We start from the raw sequence: 21,863 nt of genomic DNA, 5'->3' as shown, positions 1-21,863 counted from the left end.
GACTGAATCGACTTTTGGGTCAGTCGATTTTCAGGGGTTGGGGGGCTCGCCGGAGTTAAGGAAGAACCACCCGCAGCGGGGACGGGGGCTCGCCGGAGAGGTACCCCACTATCTATCTTAGGGTTCAGGGTGGGGGCGGGGGCCTAGAGTGCTGGCCGGGGCGGCGGTGGCGAGTTGTTTCAGGGCGGCGAGGCGGCGCTGCGGCCAGCGGTTCGGCCGGTGGTGGCAGGCGGCTCAGGGGTGTGCAGGTTGAAGATGAACTACAGGCCCTCCCTAAACTACATGTCAAGTGTCTCTCTGCTACCATTGCGTTCAGTTTCGACAGTAGCATTCAGATTCCACAGTTAATTTCAGTTTCGACAGTTAAGTTCAGAGTCAACAGTTTTTACCTCATCTGTTGTAGTCAGGTAGTTTTTGGTGATGTTAATTTTACTCCATTTTTCATCATCTATTGGAGATCCTATTAGAATCCCACTTGAGATTGACGATGTCTGTCTTGTGCTGCTTCAGCCTTGACGTCTTACGGCTCACCGGAGATGCTCCAACGACAGAACGATCCATCACAACAGAGCAGTGCCCTGGACACCGTCTACAGATTCCTCAGATCTTCCTCAACACCTCCGACAGCCACCTCTGCCTCAACTGCTTCAGCGACCAACCCAATGATGATGAGATCAACACGGCTATGGCAAAGAGGTTGTATACATTCACGTCAATCCATTAGGGCTATTTTGGTTCAATGGAAAAACATAGCAATAGGGAATTTTCCAATGGCACTCTATTATTCAATTATTCATGCATTTTGTTGAAAGGAATGAAGCAAAACATCCACCTGGACCTACTTTTCAAAATCATATGCATGAAAACAAGACCAAGTGCATTAGTGCCAGAATAACATTCTAACTGTACACGCTTTCATATGGTTTCTCTTTATTTTGGCCATGTTTCTTTGCATTCCTCTGCTCTTCCAATTCCTGTAAACCAAACACCCAAGTTGATAGAAATCTTGTGTTTACAAATGCTCGGTTTACCATGTGCATTTTCCTATCCTATTCCGGTGTTTTTCCTATCCCTGCATTTTAAGAATCATGCAAGCCAAATGAGCCCTTACAGAATTACTTCAGTTACAGGTACGTGTCGAAGGGAACTTTGTGTGGTTTGTCCTGCTCCTGCCGCGACGTCGTCCACCTCACCTGAGCTGCTCCATCGACAGAAGCATCCACCAAACCAGACATCACGACTCCTGACCATCTTTCGCCGCCTTAGATCTCCTTCCCTGCCGCCGGCACGCACCCCAACGGCATCACCATCATCGACTCAGCAGATGAACCTGAGGAGTACACGGGTCCAAAAGAGAGGTCGCACTCTTTTGTTTTTGCTTATGTTACGCATTGCTTAAACTTACCTGCTACTTTATCGTCCTGTTCAGCTCTTGGACTCCCAACTCAGGTCCAAATTCATGTTCAAACTTGAGTTCTAAATTAGTTGTGGGGCACATATCGAGGCAGCAATGAATAGTATGTCTGTCTAATATCTGGTTCACCTAGGGTATGCCTATGTTGTTCATCTTGGGTGGGAAACAAATAGTAAAGCAATCGTCATCTGTCTTTTTATTAATTTAAAGCAATCATCAGCCTGCTATTATTATTTTTGGATCCATCCACTGGTTGTTACCATCACTCTAAATTTCTGCATGCTCTCCTTACATAATCTCACCACATTTTTTTCGTATGCATGTCAGATATTGTACACAGTCATGCTGAACATGTAGAGAAAAAGAGATGAGTTTTGCACAGAAATACAATGTCATGCAGACATTGCTCCATGGTGGGTTCAATGGCAAACCCTCCCCACCCCTCTCCAGATTGTAATCCAAAGGAAGATATCTATTCTGAGGCGTATTCAGACGCCGCTGACCACTCCTATTTACCCCCCAAGGTGTTTGCTCTACCTTGGCATGATGATGTTAGTCATATCATGCATATGTTGCCTTGCAGTGCCTACTTTTGACATCATATATGTCATCTGCTTAGTTTAGACATGTTCTGTAATGCCACCTGTTTAGTTTCTATATCATATATGGGAATTATGCAGTCGCGTGTCTTTTAGCCAGCCATAATATATGTGAAATGTGCAATGCCATCCTGTTTAACTAGGCATCATATATTTGAATGATATCTTGCCCATCCTTTTCTTCATTACATTTCCATTTGTCGACAATATTTGTACATTAAACTACTCTTCCTGTGAATCAGCCATTTGGGTGGGAGATAGAAAAATCTGGAGTGAAAACAAGGCCTTCAGAGCAGACAGTGCTACCTGTAGAAGCAGATCTCTTGTTGGGTCCCGATAGCTCCTCAGAGATGGATTCAGAGACAAATGACCAGTCCTATTCCCCCACTGAGGTGTATGCTCTAACTTGGCACGGTTATACTGCTCATATCATGCATATGGTGTCTTGCATTGCATAGTTTAGACATCATATACACAATATTCAACACCATGTTCTTAGTTCACACATCATATCGAGTGCCCTTTGTTTAGCATATAAATCACATATGTGAATTAAATGATGTGATCCTGATTACTTAGATAACATGTAGGTGAATTATGTCATGTGATCCTGTTTAGTTATTCATCATATCTCTGAATTATGTTATGCTATGCTATCCAGTTTAGATAGACATCATATATGTGAAATTATGTCATGCTATCCGTTTTAGTTAAACAATATACATGTCAACTATTTCATGCCCTCTTTTTTCCACACTATCTATTGCATCTGTCTCTCATACAATGTCTGTACATTCAACTATGTTTCCTGTTTATCAGCCATTTGAATTGGAGCGGGTGATGCCAGCATCTAGCGGAATAAGAACACGGTCTTCAAATAAAACTGTGCTACCTCTTGGTGGAGATAGCACCCCGGTTGTACATGCACAAGAACCAGCCCTACCACACATAACCCAAACTCTCGCAGATTGTACCCCTACTGTGATTTGTAGAGAACCAGCTTCACCTAGTCTAGCCCCAACCCCAGCCGATAGTAACCCATTTCCTGTTGACACAGCACCATCTCCACCACAGAGCTCTCAAACAACAACAGTTAGTAAGGCAGCTCCAGTGCCCAAAGGGCCAGTACTATCACGGTGAACACCAACTCCACCAGTTAGTACGCCTATTCCTGTGGAGGAAGCACAACCAGCCAGTCGTAGTTTAGCATCTATCGCATTTGACGTTGTTAAATCGTATGTGCGTATCTTCCCATCTTGGAAATATTATACTGAAGATGAAGGAAAATGCCAGTTGCATGTGTTTGTCCAGGAGTTATGTGTAAGTAATGTTATTCATGGCAATTACTTTGCTTCGTCCCATACATCCTACCTCCATGATGGTTATAATACAGCAAATTTTCCCATTTTTCTCTATAGAGAAGGACCGATTTGGAAACTCAGGATGAGGTAACCTGTGCTAATACCTCTGCTATCTTCAAGAATGCTTGGTGGCAGTATCGGAATTACCTAAAGAAAACGTACTTCACCGGCAAAGAAACTCATCAAATTCCCTTACGTTCTCCTGAGACACATTTACTGGACGATGACTAGGAACACCTTGTTCTGTACTGGTCCCGAACCAAGAATGTGGTAAGGTCTATGAGCTCATTTTCTATTTTAAAGTATTTTATTCTTGCGTCTTACTGTACTCTGTTCATGTAGAACAAGTGCCTAAACCTGAAGAACAACTGTTCTAATTTAAGATTCCATTGCTATCATAGTTCAAAAAAGTGCTAGGCGTTAATTGTGCGTTTTGCCACCGCCTTGCGCTTTACTGACCAAAGTGCATGCTTATGCGTAGTTATGCACAGATTATGCGTAGTTATGCGCAATGCATTTTGCCAATGCCTAGAGCCTAGGCGCGCTTAAGCGCTCGCTTAGGCGCGCCTTTTTTAACTATGATTGCTTTGCTCTTGTATCACTGTATTTACTAATACAAACTTATTTTAAAATTGAAGGATCCAATCGAAAATCCAATGGCACAGTAGGTATGTTCATGCATGTTTCTTTAACAGGTTTGCTCTTATCAATAGCTCTGGTGATTTCAATTTCAATTGTGTATACAGTTGACTTTCATATCATGCACATTACTAGCATCACAACAGAGCCAATAGTGTTGTAGTACATGTAGACCCGTGGTACCCATCTGAAATCTTGTTGTGCCGTGTAGTTTCCCACGCTTTGTATTCTTTCACTGCTGCTTTGTCTTGAACTGATATGATTTGAACCGTGTCTCTATTTTGATTTGGCAAGACAATGTAGTGACCATAGGACATAGATATATGTTTGTTTGATGCTTTTATTATGTACTACTACTTGGCAATAGATGACTTGGTAGTTTAATCCTGTCCACCTTACTAATGAACTAGTTCACCGAAATGAGTATCATATACTAGTACATGCTAAACTTGTTATGTGTCTGCCTTACTTTTATTATGTTTCTTCTTTTAGAATGCTGATAGAATATTGGGGAAGAGTGCCTTATTAAGCAATGGTAAAGGAAGTAATGCAGATAAGGTTCAGGATAGTGACACATCCTTGTTGGTCTCCAAGAAAGCTGATAAAACAGCTAAGGAAGACTATCTTGAAGACAGCGAGACAACCCCAAAGTCCTGTCTTGGTTTAGTGTTCGAGTTACTAGCCACTACCGCATGCACAAGCTATTCAAACTCATTGTATGAATCAGTTCGGTTTCTTGAGTCTCAACTACAAGATGAAAGACATCGATCAGCTGTGCTGCGACAAGAAGCGGAAGGACTGCGGAAGTCCCTGGAGCATTCAGATGCATACTTTATGGTGCAACAGCAAGCGTTGGAGGATTTTAGCGCCAAACGGGACAAAGCTAATCAGCTTGCTAAGCTTATTGCCAGCATGGTGGATACCCAGGATAACGTTTCTTGAGCTCTTCTGAAGTTGTTTCAGTTATGCTCTTGTTTTGCTGCCGCATTTATTTGCACTGGTGGCCAATTTTGACGGCCAAGTGTATGTAATATGCTGCTTTGTTCCCTATATTTGCACTGGTGGCGAACTTTGATGCCCAGTGGATGTAATATGTGTAATAGCGGTAATAGGCTAGCCTTAATTGCTTGCTTATTTATTTCCTTATTGTCTTGTTTAGTTGTTTGCTTGTAGTCACTGCAGTTCTTTTTCTGTGTTTTTCTAGTGGCCACAATAGCCTATTTTTGGTAACTAGGCCAAAATAATCATGGCAACACACTGACTGTTGTAACCATGGGCCTCCTGTAGGCCGTATGATCCATGGGCCTTCGTTCGGCCGTAGGACCATTGGCCTTCTATATGGGCCGTAGGATCCATCGGCCTTCTATACGGGCCTTAGGGATCAATGGGCCTTCTACGGGCCGTAGGATCCATGGGCCTTCTACGGGCCGTACCATCCATGGGCCTCATACGGGTCGTAGGACCCATGGGCCTTCTACGGGGCGTATCATCATTTCGCCAATCATGGGTCATACTATTCGTGGACCATAACGGGTCGTTAATAGGCTGTATTTGATAACTCTATGAAAACAGCCCAACGGGTTTTTTTGACATGAAAATGGCCCAACGTATTAACGGTCCGCAAATGGGCCGACTGTAAGGACGGGCTGAATTTGGCCCACAAGCAGAAAATGACAGTAACGGGCCGTATGTAACCGAATGCTGCAAATGAGCCCAAGAATCAATGGGCCCAATGAAATAGGCCCTGAGAAGGCTGAAAGATAACTTGGGCTGGAAACAGCCCAATGAAATAACGGGCCGTCAATGGGTATAAACTGATACACTGTTCATTACAGGCCAGTTTCACAACCGGCCGTTAATGGGCCAAGAGTTACAAAGGTCCTCATATGGGCCGAAAGAAGTCATGGGCCACACATGGGCCGGAAGTTAAAATGGGCTAAATCATATTGGATGGCCCAGATGACGCTACTGGGCCTAATTCGAATAGGGCGTAACGGGCCCTCGGTTAGCGGGCTATAAATGGGCTATATGCGAACAGGTCGTTAACAGGCTTTCCGTGGGCCAGCCGCCACCTTTTTACCAAGTCAAACGGGGCGGCCTTTTCACAGGAATGGGCCTTTGTTGGGCCGTGCCACGTGTCGACGTATCATAGGCGCCTTCTGTCCAATGAGTGGATGGCATATGTCCCAACGGTGAGCCGACACGTGTTTCCTCCAGCCAATGATGATTTTACACGTGGAAAATCCCCATTGGTCGGGGCTGTTAACAGGTTATCGGATCCAAAACCCGACCCGATAGCTTAACGGCGTTCCGTTACGGTGGATGCCACGTGTCGGTCACCCTTGACGAAAGCAGTTCTGTGACGCGCGATTTATCGTCATGGAAGCGGACACTTCCGTGATGATAATTTTGGTAATGTCATGGAACACTTCTACGACAGCACAGCTATGACTATCTTGATTCTGTCATAAATTTGTCATGGATGTACATGCATGACAAAAAACGTGACCTACTGTGACAAACACGTATCATCACGGAAGTGTATTTTTTTGTAGTGTCGGCAGATCAGATTTGAACCCGGAGAACATGTCTACCTTCGAGTCACGCCCATGAAAGGAATAAAAAGGTTCCAAACTCATGGAAAATTGGCACCCAGGTTTATTGGTCCATTTACCGTTATGACGCGAGTAGGTGCTGTGGCATATCAGTTGGAACTGCCCCCTGAACTGTCAGATGTGCACAACGTGTTCCACGTTTCACAACTACGACGGTGCATCTCACCCCCCCAAGAAAAAGACCGATTTGGAAGAGACAGAGCTGGCAAAGGACTTGACCTACGAAGAGCGGCCAGTGAAAATTTTGGATCAGATGGAAAGGGTCACTCGCAGTAAGTCACGAAAGTTTTACAAGGTTCAGTGGATGCATCATACCAAGTCAGAATCAACCTGGGAATCAGAAGAATTTCTAAGGGCATGTTATCTAGAATGGTTTTCCCAAGCAACCGAATCTCGAGGACGAGATTCATTCTAAGTGGGGGAGGTTTGTGACAGCCTGGTTTTTGCCCTCTTTTCTTTGCTTGATTTTCAGCTGAGTTGATTTGGGATTTGGGGTTTTGAATAATTTCATTTGGACTTAACCACTTGGGTATCCCATGATTTTCACCCAAGTGTTCCCTCTCCTCCTCAAAGCCATCATTTCACCCCTGGCCAACCCAACAATATTGCTTGGAATATTTTTCTTAAATGAAAAATATTCATTTCGGTCTCCAAAACCCTAGCTAACTCATTGAGCTCCAAAGCAACCCTAATTTTTCTTGCCCCAAAAATCCTGAGAAAAATCCCAATTATTCTTTGGACCCTAGGGCACATTTCTGAGCAAAAATATTTCACCACTCTTTGGAATATTTTGGCTACAGAAAATTAAATCACTTCTGGGCTGAAATGGTAGTTTCTACAGCAACTACCTTTTTACTAGCTCCAATGTAGCTGGTTTTCCCTGAGCTTATTTACCTTAGTAAGAGACAGTAAAACCCCAAAGCTTATCCCTTGAATCCCTGTGGTTTGACCACAGTAACTCCCCAAAGTTTCTGTCCAGTAACTTAACCTCATCACCATATTACTTCTTCTGCACCTGGAACCAAACCGAGCCATGTTAACACCTCAGTTTACTAAGGACTACACGCCAGACATCCTTGTTAGTGTGTAGGTGACCTGATGTCACGGTCCACGCGGTGACCGCGATTGTCCGAGCGTGCTGGCATGCCAAATGTGCACTCTGCGCATCGCCAGTGCCTCTGTTGAGCATGGCTCGCTGCTCGGCCAGCCAAAGCGTGCCACCCCTCACCACCATCCTCGTCTCCACCTCCATAACTCCACCCTGCCGCTCCCCGACGCCGGAGCTCGCCGCAGCGAGCACGGGCACGGTCCGGCCAACGGCACAGTGCGTGTGCATTGTGTTCGTCTCTTTCCCTCTCGTTCATGTGCTCGTCCGCGCCCGTGTACAGTGGCTGCGGGACCTCCGTCGCCTTCTCCATCGCTCTCTGGCACCATTCGTCGCAGGGCGCCGGGGACAGGTGTCCTCCGGCGGAGCCCGAGCCCTCCTCGCCGCCCCGCCTATAAAAGCCCCCCTCCGCAACCTCCTGGAGCATCACAAACCACTCTCACCCCCTCCTAGAGCCATTAGAAGCCGCAGCCCGGCCGGGCAGGCCGCGGGCTGCCGTCCCAGAGCCGAGCTCGTCGGTGATCCCCTCTAGATCGTTCTTGCAGCTCCGACCCCTCCCAAGCCAAGGCGACCCCGCAAGGGCCTCCGCCTCTCCTCCGTGAAGCCAACGCACCTAGCTAGAGCCCCTGGAGCCGCCCCAAGCCGTCGTCTTCTTCAACTCCGGCAACCTCCGCCCTCTGTCGCTGCTGGAGAGGTCAAATCCGATGACGTCCGGCCACTGTTAGCCACGCTACGGGTACGGGTAGGTGCGCAATCATCTTCTCCATCGATCCCTCCCTCTCATTCGCCTCCAAGAAGTCTCAACGCCGGCGTGAGCTCCGGCGAAGCGCCGCGCCTCTCTATTTCCCTCTTCCCTCCCTCCGGCCTGACTAGCGGGGCCTCCTAGTCAGCCACTCACTACGCGTGCGAAGCGGTATGAGTGGTGGCACCCCGGGAGATTACGCCTTCAACGTCACCCCCTTTGTTTATTATTTCAAATTCATTAAAATTCCAGTAGCATTCAAACAGCCACAACTTTTTACCTGAAAGTCCAAATGCATTGATACTTTTTGCATCGTGTTCTGTGTCCAAAAATCTAACAGCACCCAAAGGATGGGATTTTTCCTTGCTGTCTGGATTTTCTGGCAATTTTTAGAAGGTTTCTTGATATTTTCTTTTCGTGGTTTTGAATATTTTCAGCAGAGCCATCTTCTCTTGAGGATCACCAGGAGCTTTGTGAACCTCATTAGTACTAAGGCAAGCCACAGTAACATATTCTGGTGCCACTTCAATATTTACGATTTTCATACTTGAACTTACGAATATTGATGCATTTAAATTAGTTATATAACAAAAATATTCTGTTATATGCTTGATGTGTTGAAATACTTGAACTTCGGAATGTTTTAAATAAATATTGTTGGCAAGATAAGGAGAACTTAGTTGCAAGTAATAAATAAATAATATGGTCATAGAGTTTGATGAGTAGTTTAAATATTATTTTGCATGATGAATAATGATGAGAATCCTAGAAATGGTTCGGGTATAAGTAAAGTGAGATTTTAACCAGAATAGTAGCATGTGTTGCTGATGGCTCCGTAGGAGCGTGGTTGATGAAGATATTTGCATGGCTATGTGATGCATATGTTAAGTGATGCATAGTATGGCAGTATGACACCGGTTATTTTCACATTAAGTTGAACCTGATTAATAATTCAACTTGAACATGTTGTTGACCGGGTCGTGGTGCCGCTGAAACGAGTCTTTCCCAGTGCAACCACATTTGCCGGTATGGGACAGCCTTAATGTGTTTCATTGTCGTGCCTCTGGTCGGTGCCTCCATTTAGGGAAGGTTATGGGCGTGCTGTACCCTGGCCTGGTAGGCAAGCATAACCTTGTGAACCCGTTGTTAAGTTAATTTTGGTACCGGGTCCCAGAGTGGATCATGGCCACGACGGTGGTGGAGGTGTCTGGAGGTAGACACGGGGCCACCCAGGACTAGCCCGTTGGGGTCTGAGTCGGAAGGGCCGGGAGAGTGTCATGACAATGAAATGGTTTCGTCGGAACACTGTTGGTACAACCCGAATGGGAGCGCGAGGCCATGGGTTCCGTAGTGTGGGTACAGTGTACTAACCTCTGTAGAGTGTCTTTAATCTATCGATAGCCGAGTCCACGGTTACGGACACGCTCAAAAGTAGGGTACACCATGGGTCAACACTTAATAAATATGCACACTAAATTGCACTAAGGATGGCAATGAGGCCATCGTGTTGAGTTGGCCATGAGTTGGTCGGGTTGTGATCGGCGTAAGGATCACGGGCCATGAGTTGGTAGGGTTGTGATCGCTGTAAGGATCACGGGCCATGAGTTGGTCGGGTTGTGATCGTCGTAAGGATCACGGGCCACGAGTTGGTCGGGTTGTGATCGTCGTAAGGATCACGGGCCACGAGTTGGTCAGGTTGTGATCGCCGTAAGGATCACGAGTGTGTTTTTGGTATTATCATGTTTATTGGTCACATCTGGTAAGCCAGTCAGGAGAATGAGTACATGTTGAGCATAATCGCAGCATGTTGGATATATGGTTGCATTGTTGTTTAATTGGTTAAATATCATGATATTGTCTGTCATCATGTTTATGCTTATTGTGAGCTTGCAAGTACATTCAATGTACTGACCTGGCGTGTCATGCCAGATTTCAGGAAAGTCCCGTTGGAAAGGAGTGTTGTCCGAGTCTAGACTGTGTCCACGTCGGTGTCCTTGTGCTATGGAGTCCCGCTACGACATTGTTCCGCTGCCGAGTAGTTGTCATGATCGAGGCCCCTTTATGTTCACTAAATAATGTACATATTGTTCAGCCGCACCGTGTGTGCCGCTTGGCCTCGCTAACTGTTGTAATATGAACTATGCTCCGCTAGCATGAATAAAGCAGTTGTTTTCTGTATCATGTTGTTGTGTGTTGCCAGAAGACAAGGTCTCTGGGCTGGAAATGCAAGGTAAACCGGTCGCTTTGAGCTGGGGTGCCACAGCGGGTGATTGATTTCCCTCTGGTCGGGCATGAGTCCGATCCAATCATAGTCCATAGAGATCCCTAGGGCGGTAATGCGTTCCAGTAGTTCGTTTAAGGATGAGACATCTGCCGGCTCCAATTTCTCGGAGTATTCGGGTCCGATGAAAAGATGGTATTTGGCAGCCGTAGGGGGAGTCGCAGGCTTGACGACCGCGCGAGCCCATGCGGCGAAGGCGCCAATTCGGACTGTCTGCCCGAAAGCCAGGCACCCTGCAGCGGTGATGTCATCACTGATGACCAGGCGAGTCATAGACCGCTTCTGTAGACAGCATGGCAGATCTCTTAATGAAAGCACCAATGTAGGTGTCAAAACTGGCAGATCTCAGGTAGGGGGCCCAAGTTGTGCGTCTAAGGACCGATGGTAATAGGAGGACTGGGGACACAATGCTTACCCAGGTCCGGGCCCTCTTAAGGGAGGTAAAACCCTACTCCTACTTGATTATGTTCATCAAGTATGGAGGTTACAAGAGATGATCTACCTCGAGATCATTATGGCTAAACCCTAGATGTCTAGCCTATGAATATTTTTATGATGATTGCCCCTACGGACTAACCCCTCCAGCTTATATACACACCGGAGGATTGATACAAGGTCGGTTTCATCAAGGAAGGAAACTTCCGGACTCTAATCTTGCTAGCCACGTAAAGAGAAGTCATATCCAGACACGGGGGATAATCTTCAGCTTGATCCTTGCACGGCCCATCCTATCCGGCCCATACTCCTAGGTCAGACACTTGAGGACCCCTGAATCCAGGACTCCCTCACCATGTCTCCCGGTGAACGGTTGTTGGGGATTGGAGTTAGCTCCGATTGTGGTCCGTAGTCGTTCCACGCTTGGGCATTGAAGTTTGTAACTATTTTTTATTAGAATATACTACACCTCCGGTGCTACTAGTAGAGCAGAGTCCTACTCCACTACTCTATATGCAAACTAGGGCATAGTAGTAGGTATTGTGGGGAGTACTAGTACTGTGATCACTCAAGCAAGTTGTCTGGCATCGATATAACCCTACGCGGCTGGTATGTGTATCGTAAGTCAAGTGGCATGTTGTAGTCATCATCACCTGTCCACTTCCCGCAGCACATATTCGCTTCTTCATCTTTGTTCGCACATAATCGTCCAATCTTATTCCATCCATCTTCCAAAACCCAAGCACTAACAATGGAAGAACCGAGCAGCGTCCGCTGAAAGAGTGGCTGGAATTCGCTACCCACAGAGGTAATCAAGCTCATTGTTTCGCGTGCTCGTCGGGGTTGTACCGTTTACTCAAAGCCCTTAGGCTTGAGCTTTTTAAGCCAGCTCCTTGCTTGCTGATGCCGCGTGATCTTCAGAAACGGCATGTGATGCAGCATAACAATCATAGGGTGGCGAGCATCAACCCCCTTGACTGCAATCTGAGCCCCGTCACCCTCAACTACATTAACGGTATGTACCGGGTCAGGATGAACACGTCTTGGATGGTGCTCATCGATGGTCGCGGTAGCTGGATACTCGTGGAGGCCTACACCCGGCGATTGATCCCCCTTCCTTCGATTAACACTGCACTGCTTTGGCACCGCGACCCAGAATACTCGGAATCTTACAGTAGCCAACATGATACCAAGTTTGATTTGCTCAAGGTTGTAATCCTCCAAGTGCCCACAAGATCTGCAAATTATAAAGACTTCAGGCTAATTGTGTTCTTTAAGCGCGGTCTCGCCTATCTGACAGGTCACTACGGTAAGTGGATAAATCTGCATGTCCATCGCAGGATCATACATCCTCCATGGTTCTCTGATGCCATTGAACACAAGGGCTTCATTTATGCTATCGAATCCTTCTATGGCTGGACGTATTGCTGGCCTACTCCAGTCATCACTACAAACGGCTATTACAGCAGTATGTTACTTTCCTATGATATCATGATGGCTTGCTTATATTACTATCAACATTTACTAAAAAAATATTCATGCTCATAACATGTTGTTCTTAAGATTGACTACAGTAAGAGCCCTTTTTTATTTGACTCCAACTTGATATGATGTTGTAGGCCACCTGGTGTCCTTACCCTTCCTAATCCCAGAACCTTTCAAAGAAAAGCGGAATGGCAGTTGCAGGTGGTTCTTGGGTCGATCAGACGACAGCGAACGATTGATGATCGTTCGCACGTACCAGACGTGTTGTTTCGCGGAATACAATCACAGTCACTACAAGGTCTTTATGCAGGATCCCAGCTTCTCTGGGCCTTCAGGAATTTTTGATTGGAGGCTGGTAAGTAGCCTTGGTACACGCTCTTTGTTTCTTGGACTGAAATATCCAATTAACCAGGAGATAACCAACAGCAAGGATCATGATGGCAGCGTGGTTTCATTCATCAGGCAAAACTGTGTGTACACAGCATACCATGCGTCTCTTCATGCACCATACCCTGATATGTGTTGCCACGCTCTGCAGCCCAAAGTAGGAGAGAGGGTCGCAAGTATCAGACTTTGACTTGCTGGCTGGAGTTTGCCCCGTCAGGCACCCATCTGGTTCAAGCCGTCAGCCAATCTCCATAGCTTAATAAATAGTAACGTCTAACTGAGCCAGTTAGTTAGATGCGTACACTTGGTGTAGTAGGATCTTTATTTAGTTTGATGCATACACTTGTTCCTTTTTGGTAGCCCTTTTGTAATGATAGCTGATGTTTGGTTTGGAAGAGAGAGTTGCGTCATTACTCTTCTGGCCTGCTTACTGCTTATGTTGCACCCCCAGCCCTGGTTGCTGCTGCTGTTGTTTTCAATGTACAATCAGTAGTATATTTCGTCTATTGGTTGAATAAATGTGTTGTTAGAACGTCAAACACATTGTTTTGTAATTCATTGCACGGTCCGATCCTTTAGTGCCCTGTACCGTACGTAGCGCATACTATTTTTGGTACGGGACACATTTTCCACTTGTCGATAACATGCAGCCCATTAAAGAAGGCCCAATAGAGGAGCCCATAATTAATTGGAAGGGAGGCTCTCACATGAATCCGGCCCAGGTACATGCTCATGGTCCCCAAAACATGAATAAGTAAATAAATAAATAAAACTAAATGCTCATGCACGAGTTCTTTAAATTCACGATTTGAAAAGTCAAATTTTAACAGGGGGATATTATTTCCTATGATAGTGTCATTACATTCAATCGATATTATTCTTAGGCAAAGATAGCGACTAGTCTTCTTTCTCCCACCATTTTCTTCCTGCAACCAGCGGACCCATGCAAATCATAGTCAACATCATAAATAGTTTCGGTCCATTTTTATTTTTTGATAAGAATGTCCAACCCAGCCCAACACATTGGTGACAACACTTTATCCTCTGCCTTCGTGCGCTCGCCGCGGCACCGCCGTCCGGCCCTATCAACATAGTGAATCAGGAGAGGTCTGTAGTTGTGAGTATGACAGTACGGACCCACCAGGTCCACTCCCGAACACAAGCAAGCGCCTCTTTTACTACTCAGATGCACCTCTCATTTTTTTACTCTAATCCACCCTGCTGATATCTGGGACCCACATCATTGTCAACGTATAGTCAATAAACGACAGAATTGCACAACTTTTTTGAGGATTTGTTTGGAGGAGCAGGCTATAAACTAGGTTGTGCGGTCTCTGTGGCCCACCTAACAACATTACCAGCCCAGCAGTTTTTTCTTTGGGAAAATAGGTAGCCCACTATTTCTTTTTGAAGAATACCCAAGCTAGGCCTATTTCTTTTCTCTAACTTACTGGGCTGCAAATCTTTCAAGACGAGGAGGGTTGCATTCCGGCCTGGCCAAAGAGTATGGTCAGTATATCTTAAAAGTAATATCAAAGGGGTTGCAATTCCAAAAGAATTATAGCAAATGGGCAATTAGTTTCTTTTTTTGTTCTTCACTAATATTTTATATTTCATTGGATTTTAACATGACATAGTACTAATTAATTTTTAAAAAAATAGTACGGCTACTAATTTTTGGATTAAGAATATTTTGTTTCCCAACAAAAATATGCGAATTTTTAAAATTTCGCATAGTTTTTAGTTCAAATTTTTAACCCTGGCACTGACCAGAAAATGGGCAGAAATTCTAAAAATGGAAAATGGGATGCAATAAATTCCATATGAATTAGCAAATGAGTAAAAATTATAAAAATAATAGCAAATGGGTTGTACACGCCACAGATTTCGAGGTTGAATTGTTTATGCAAGGCTTTGTCAGTCAACACACGATTCTAGCAGCAGTAACTATTGGATGTCCATCTGACGGCCGACGTGCTTCTTCAATCTCTGATCTTCCTGCTCCATCCGCCTAAACCAGCACCGGCGGGACTGCCTGCTCCCTCCTCTTGTGGCCCGTTGTGATGCCGCACAGGCTTCACCGGCCCACCCTACTCCCTCCGATGTTGAGGGAGTCCTGGATAAGGGGGTATCCGGACAGCCGGACTATATACATCATCCGGACTATAGAAGCGTCAAGATACAAGACTCAAGACTTCGGCTCGTGTCCGGATGGGACTCTCCTTTGTGTGGAAGACAAGCTTGGCAATCTGGATATTATGTTTCCTTCCTTGTAACTGACTCCATGTAAACCCTAGCTCTCCGGTGTCTATATAAACCGGAGAGCATGGTCCTTAGAAGTCCGATCACAATTACAATCATACCATCATAGGCTAGCTCTTAGGGTTTAGCCTCTACGATCTCGTGGTAGATCTACTCTTGTATTCCACATATCTTCAATATTAATCAAGCAGGAAGTAGGGTTTTACCTCCATCGAGAGGGCCCGAACCTGGGTAAACATTGTGTCCCTCGCTTCCTGTTACCATCAGCCTAAGACGCACAGATCGGGACCCCCTACCCGAGATCTGCCAGTTTTGACACCGACATTGGTGCTTTCGTTGAGAGTTCCTTTGTGTTGTCGCTTCGAGGCTTGATGGCGTCTTCAATCGTCAACGACACGGTCCAGGGTGAGACTCTTTTCCCCGGACAGGTCTTTGTGTTCGGCGGCTTTGCACTCAGGCCAATTCGCTTGGCCAGTTGGAGCAGATCGACAGCTTCACCCGTGGCCGCCAGATCCGGTTCGGAAACTTGAACTACACGGCAGATGTCCGCGGAGATTTGATCTTCGACGAATTCGAGCCTGTGCCAGGAGCACCGGACAGCCACGACGAGCACGGCCTAGACCTGCTGTCGGACAGTGCCCGGGACATTCTCCCCGAGGCAGCCCCGGATCTAAATCCAGGGCAGGTTGTGTTGCCTACGGACGGAGGGCTGGACCCTGCCCCGCAGGCCGCACACTTATTGGCGGTGGAGCCGAACACGGGTCTCACCTCTGAGGAGGCCTGTAAACTTGGGGCCCCTGACTCATATCTGGTTGTTGGTCCTGGTCCACTCACTCTCGAGCCAGCCGAGCCAGGCTGGGCTCCAGTAATGGAGTTTACCGACGCGGACATCTTTTAGCACTCGCCCTTCGGCGACATACTAAACTCATTGAAGTCTCTCTCTTTGTCAGGAGGCTTTGGGCCGAACTATGTACGGCCCAAGTGGGAAGCAGACGACGAAGGAACTCGCCGCCCACCCACCACCCACTTCATTGCCATGATCGAAGAATTAACCGACGTGCTTGACTCCGAACACATCGACAATATGGACGATGATGCAGGAGAGGCTCCAGAATCCTTGGAGCGCGGGACTAGTACCTTGTCATACGATATATACATGGTAGATATGCCCAATAAGGACGGCAGTCCGGGCGTTAAAACACCCGCGAAAAGCCAAAGAGGCGGCGCAGACGCCACTCAAAGTCCAGCAATGGCAAAAATAGTGACAAGAGCGCAAGAAGGGTCGATATACCCACAAACTCCGAAAGCAATAATGACCACATGGACCCAGCGATGGAGTAGGACGAGCCAGGTCACGCCAAATCAAGTTCGGAGCAAATAAACTATCGCAATGATCCGAAGGGACGAGCTCAGGATGCCGCCCCAGAACAGGAAGACGGTCCGGACAACGATGCATTCATCATCCCGAACGAACAAGTGGAACGAGACAACCTCCACAGAAAGCTTATGGCCACCGCAAGAAGTCTAGAAAAGCAGAAGCAACAGCTCAAGGCCACACAGGAAAAGCTAAGTCGCAGATGGAATAGGGTGCTAGACACTGAAGAAAGATATGGCGATGACCGCCATACGAAAAGCTATCTGAAGCATAAGCTACTGCCAGAATTCGACGACACGGCCGTTCCTCCAAAAGAAAATTCGACCAAGAAACCAGACGTACCGCCTCACAGCCATAACAGAGTAGCCGCAGACACTGCGCACGATCCACGCAAGCATCCGGATAAAAAGACCGGTGCATCCAGGTCTATACGGATCTAGAAGACACACCCCAGTGCAGGACTATGGTCACCCAAACGCTCATAAAAGCCAGATACTAGTTCGGAATCAATCCCGGACACAACAACAGCCGACTACATGCCATAATGCATCCAGATACAGAGGGGCTGCTCACCCCCTGTGCTTCACCAAAGAAGTACTAGACCATGAATTCCCACAAGGCTTTAAACTTGTGAACATAGAAGCATACGACGGCACGACAGACCCAGGGGTCTGGATCGAGGATTTTATCCTGCATATTTACATGGCTCATGGGGATGACCTCCACGCCATCAAATACCTTCCCCTCAAGTTGAAGGGACCAGCTCGACACTGGTTGAAAAGCCTCCCCGAAAACTCAATTCGGAGTTGGGAGGAACTCGAAGACGCTTTTAGGGCCAATTTTCAAGGGACTTATGTCCGGCCTCCGGATGCAGACGATCTAAGTCACATAGTCCAACAGCCCAGAGAGTCCGCCCGCAAGCTTTGGAACAGACTCCTCACTAAGAAGAATCAAATTGTCGACTGTCCAGACGTTGAAGCCTTAGCGGCTTTCAAACACAGCATCCCTGATGAATGGCTCGCCCGACACCTCGGCCAAGAAAAGCCAAGGACAATGGCAGCCTTAACAAGCCTTATGACCCGCTTTTGCGCGGGTGAGGATAGCTGGTTGGCCCGTAAAGGCACCAGCGACCCCAGCACATCCGAACTAAGGGATGGCAACGGGAAGCCACGGCGTAATAAAAAACAAACGCCAAAACAAGGAAGAGAGCCCGGACAGCATGACGATCAACGCCGGATTCAGGGGCTCTCGACCTGATCAGCAAAAGAAGCCATTCAAAGGCAGTAAATATGGACCATCCGGTCTGAACAGAGTCCTGGACAGACTATGCCAAATTCATGGAACCCCGGAGAAACCTGTGAACCACACCCATAGAGAGTGTTGGGTCTTCAAGCAGGCCGGCAAATTAAATGTTGAACACAAGGGGAGGGGCGCACCAAGTGAAGACGAGGATGAACCTCACCAGCCAAACACTGGGGCACAGAAAAAATTCCCGCCAGAGGTTAAAACAGTAAACATGATCCACGCGAATCGCACATCCATGAGAGGGCATAAACGTGCGCCCATAGAAGTGCACGATGCAGAGCCCGTCGTACCCACGTCTCACTACTGGATGTCTCGTCCGATCACTTTCGATCACATGGACGGCCGAACTAGTATTTGGCGCGGAGGATCACAGGCCTTGGTGCTTGACCCAATAATCGACGGATACCGTCTCACCCATGTCCTCATGGACGGCGGCAGTGGTCTCAATTTAATATACGAGGACACTATCCGCAAAATGGGGATAGACCCATCCAGAATTAAACAAAGCAACACCACCTTTGAAGGGGTGATACCAGGCGTTGCATCCAGCGCCAGGGGCTGCATCGTGCTGGAAGTAACATTTGGCTCCCCAGGCAACTCCAGAAGCGAAGAGCTGCTCTTCATTGTCGCACCCTTCCAAAGCAGCTATCATGCATTGCTAGGAAGAACGGCCTTCGCCCGCTTCAACGCATTGCCGCACTATGGCCACCTTACACTCAAGATGCCCGGTCCCCGTGGCGTCATCACCGTTAGCGGAATCATAAAGCGCCCTTCACGCGCAGAGGAATACGCGACGGCCCTGGCGGTCGGACTATAAGCGGCCTCCAGTTTTAGAAAACATGATTGGTCATTATGACCATAGACACGGTTAGACGAGTCCGGTAGCCCGGATAAATTCAAACAAGGCACTGTATATGTAATCCCATAAGGGAAACCAGGGGCTGTCTATATTTAATACAGCCCCACGCTTGGCTCGACCTTATTGGCAGGCCAACAGCTTACACTCTTATTATTAATCGCATACTTACGTCGCACCCTCCTGCGAGTTTTTCTTTTTTACAGACAAAATTCGCGCGATACCCTTCCAGGATACGGCACAACGGAGACAAAGGCGCAGACGTGCAGCAGGGCCCCGTGCAACAGGTTACTTTTTAGATTAAGCCCCTGTGTAAACCTTTTCTACTGCCTCTTGTTGTTTAACCATCCCATGGGTTCTATACCCACAGAGGATACTGCCGTTTTTGGCATTTGGCAACGGCAGACTAAAATGCACGTACCTAGAAATAAAGGGCTTAAAATAGGCTCTTGTCAGCCTATCTTCTTTTACAAAAGACCGAATACCCTCGGGAGTGTTCGGCGTCACGAGTTTGGTCGTATATGCATCAGCTCTGAATCATGTCTTTGGTCAAAATGTTGGGTTTGCCCGGCTCCTGGGTTTGCCACCTTACGTTCCGCTATCATCCGGCTAAGGCAGTCCAAAGGAGAACTACTGCGATTGTGCCCTGGTTATTCCGGATGAGTGCCTCAGTAGAGAAAGCCGAAAACTGGCCGTCATGATACAGCGAGAGACTGTTCAACCACTCGAAGACTCACCAAAATCCCTAAAGATTCTTCCGCCTTAATGAAGGGTTGTTTCCTGGCCATGTACACACGCGCCCGTATTCGGATGCACGTGGAGGTACTAGGGGCTACATAGTAGCCCCACTGTTAGACTCCCATGGCTAAGCGAAAGTGTTACAGCTATATAGTCCGGTTGCCTAGTTCGGCGTGCGATCACCTCCTTAACGGACCAAGACGTTGGATCAAGTGTGATTATGCATATTTTTTCGCCAACACCCCCGCATTGTCCGCGAGGGGGCTGAGGCCAATGATTGCTATCTTTCAGACTACTTATACATATAAGAATAGCCGCAAAGGGAGGACAATCATACTTCCGGGCAAAAGTATAAACACAGCCTCATAATTAAACTAAACATTGTTTTCTACAAGGATTTGACTTATCACTCGAATAAAACACTCTTCGAGCACTGCGCCTCTATTAGGCGGGCACCTTCTGTGCCTTGCGCCAAGTAGTGCTCGGCCGGATGTTGGCCTCCCGCCAGATCCTGGCTCGCTATTACAGTGGCCTCCATATCCGTCCAGTAGGCTTTAACATGGGCTAGAGCCATCCGCGCACCTTCTATGCACGCCGACCTTCTCAGGGCATCAATCCGGGACACCGCTCCAAGGAATTGTTGAACTAAATCAAAGTAGATGTCCGGCTTAGGCCCCTTCGGCCAAAGATGGTCTATTACAGACCGCATTGCAAGTTCGGACAGCTTGTGGAGCTCCGCCATAGCAGCCACCTTCTCATTCAGTGGCAGCGGGCGAGTGGGAGCATTAAACTGCGACCAGAAAAGCTTCTCCACTTCTTCATCGCCTTTACCCTCGAAGAACTTGACAGCGTTAGCTGTACTATTCGCCAAGTCCGCATATGCGTCCGCAGGACTCATGCGACCCGCCAGGGGAGCATACTTCGGATCCAAGAACTTCGTCCGCAGTAAGTACGAGCCCCCAGCCACGATTTTGTCAGCTTGTTGGAGCTCCTCCCGCATACTCTGGATCTCGGTCCACATCTCCTTGGCGGCATTACCTGCCTTGTCCAGTTCGGCCGAACTAGCCTTATTCTCCTTTTCAAGGAGTGCGTACCAGTCGGTGGCATTTTTTAACTCCCCAGCCATTTTGGCCATCTTTTCCTCGCTTCGGCGATGAGCAGCATGTTCGGCTCTCAATTCTTCGGCCGCATTTAGGGCACCCGCATTGCTAGCCCGAGCTTGTTCCTTGGCTTGAGCAAGTTCCGCCCACAGGGCCTGCACGGCAACAGCACCATCTGCAGTGCCAACACATTGCATTAATATTATGCCTATTTGGAATTTTCCTATATATTATAATAAAAACCAAGCACATACCCTGCGACTCCTCAAGCCGTTTATTCACCAGCGTGATATCGGCATCGATGGATCCGATTTGCCTCCTTAGCTCGGCAACTTCAACAGACTGGTCCGCTGCCGGACCCTTGTATACATGCGCACATGTACGGCGTAGCCATTAGTATATGATCCCGTGCCGCCTATGGCGGACAACCAGAGTCTCAGGGGCTACTATCTATAGGGAGCACACCTAGCGCGTGCTTCATAACCAAAAAGTTGTGCATTTTTCACTACATACCTCAAAGCCTTTGAGCAGGCTTGTAAATGCCTCATTCAAGCCGCTGGTAGCGGATGAAATCTTCATGAGCACTGTGCTCATTAAAGAGTGGTGCTCCTCCGAGAGCGCGGCTCGCTCCAGACGGCCCGTCAGTACGTCCGGCCGGACACTAAACTATGTCGGACCCTTCTCATCGCCCCCCTATGGGAGCCAAATGCTCCGGGCTCAGGGCGGCTGACGTACTAGCCTCCGGGTTCGGTAGATCCGGACTCCTCCATGACGATCTCTGTGTCGCCCGCCTCATGAGGCGGAGAGTTGGGTGGGGTTTCACTCTCCATCATCTCCGGACGAAGGTCCCCCGAAGACGAACTCTGTCAAGAAGAGCTGCTCGCCGGACTACAAAAAACGAAGTCCTGGTTATGGATCTCGGAGTAACATCACACCTTCGAATTAATGAATGACTTACGGCTCGTTGGAGGGCTGGCCCGTCGGTGGGAATGACGTGGTGAGGGCGCCCGTCGCCGCAGAGCCCCTTGGTGATGTTTTCTTCCCTTGCTTGGGAGTCTCCGCCTCCAAATCTTCAGAGGCGGCCCTCTTCTTCCCGCGTGGGGAGGAGGCTTTGACCTTCCACTCCCAACTATCCTCCATAGGAGGGTTAGCGATTTTCCCGGT

This window comes from Triticum dicoccoides, chromosome 4B (assembly GCF_002162155.2).
Source record: "Triticum dicoccoides isolate Atlit2015 ecotype Zavitan chromosome 4B, WEW_v2.0, whole genome shotgun sequence".
Taxonomy (NCBI): domain Eukaryota; kingdom Viridiplantae; phylum Streptophyta; class Magnoliopsida; order Poales; family Poaceae; genus Triticum; species Triticum dicoccoides.
The sequence above is the reverse complement of the archived record's forward strand: the minus strand, read 5'-3'. Positions refer to the sequence as shown.